The sequence below is a fragment of the Camelus ferus genome, chromosome 29 (genome assembly GCF_009834535.1).
Source record: "Camelus ferus isolate YT-003-E chromosome 29, BCGSAC_Cfer_1.0, whole genome shotgun sequence".
Lineage (NCBI taxonomy): Eukaryota > Metazoa > Chordata > Mammalia > Artiodactyla > Camelidae > Camelus > Camelus ferus.
The window spans coordinates 5,943,178-5,944,571 of NC_045724.1; the positions used below are offsets into that span (position 1 = coordinate 5,943,178).

At 34.2% G+C, this 1,394-nt stretch overlaps 1 non-coding gene across 1 annotated transcript; it reads left to right on the forward strand.

Annotated features, from left to right (window-relative positions):
• The first annotated feature begins 382 nt into the window (after positions 1 to 382).
• Positions 383 to 488, forward strand: LOC116660552. The gene has a single exon (XR_004316149.1). It is a non-coding gene; the product is annotated as a U6 spliceosomal RNA (small nuclear RNA).
• The last annotated feature ends 906 nt before the right edge of the window (positions 489 to 1,394 follow it).

The window sequence follows — 1,394 nt, forward strand, 5'->3', positions numbered from 1 at the left end:
ACCCCCTCCAAAGAAAGATATGGATGCTTTAGGCTGGGAAATCTAATGATAATATCTAAATATATAACCTTTCTTATCATAAAATGATAACTTCAGAGGAAAACATTATGACTATAAAAAAAAAAAACACTAGCAAGTCAAAAAGAATGAATCAGAAAGTCATCCAAATTCGCAGCCTAGGAATAAATTAGAAGGAAGCAAAACCCCTTTGGGAAATTCTGAACGAAAGGCTACAATTATATGTCAGCTCATGAGCACAGTGATATTGTTTTGTTCCCTTTGTAGCCTCAGTACCTAGTAGAGTGTCTTGCACGCAGCAGGTGCCTAATAAACAATGATAAATAATTACTGAAAGGATGAATGAATAAAAAGAAATGATATAGTGCTCGCTTCGGCAGCACATATACTAAAATTCGAACGATACAGAGAAGTTAGCATGGCCGCTGCGCAAGGATGACACGCAAATTCGTGAAGCGTTCCGTATTTTTCATAGACATAGAATACAAACTTGTGGTTGCCAGGGGGATGGGGGGTGGGAAGGGACGGGATTTCAAAATGTAGAATAGATAAACAAGATTGTACTGTGTAGCACAGGGAAATATATACAGGATCTTGTGGTGGGTCACAGCAAAAGAGAATGTGACAATGAATATATGTATGTTCATGTATAACTGAAAAATTGTGCTCTACACTGGAATTTGGCACAACATTGTAAAATGACTATAATTTAATAAAAAAAAAGTTTAAAAAAAAAGAAATGATATAATATGACAGTAAAAACATTCAAAAAGGATGATATTTCATCCCTGAGTGTAAGAAGATTTCTAGTTGTTAATGTTTTCCTTTTTATGAGATGCATTTCTCCTTTTCATTAATGTGTATTATATATTATTAAACTCACTTTGCTTAAAAAAAAGCAATTTAATTTTAATAGGAACTGAGGATCCTGCAGTTAATATTTTGCCTGAAATTAGGTTCAAATTGTGTGTGGGTAAATGAATCTCCTCACTTCAAACCAGTGCAGTGCACTGCATTCTACTCAAGCCTAAAGCTTCTTAAAGAAATTCCTTAGTAAAAATTCGCATGTAAGGTCACATTTGTGCAGAATTCTAAATAACTACATGTCTGTTGATGGAGGAGAAGGTCAGATGACTGATTTAAAAGCCAAAAATTTCATTTACTGATGAGAAAGAATGATTGGAAATGAAGAGGGTGTTTTGTTTTAATGATGAACTACTCAAACGCAAGCAAGGCTACTGCGGACTTTCAGATGAGATGATGAGATGGTGACAGAAGTACTACACACCCAATATTTCACACTGTAATGGCCAAATTTGTATTTTTTTTATATTTATGTATGTGTGTGTATAAAGAAAGAAATCAACACAAGCACT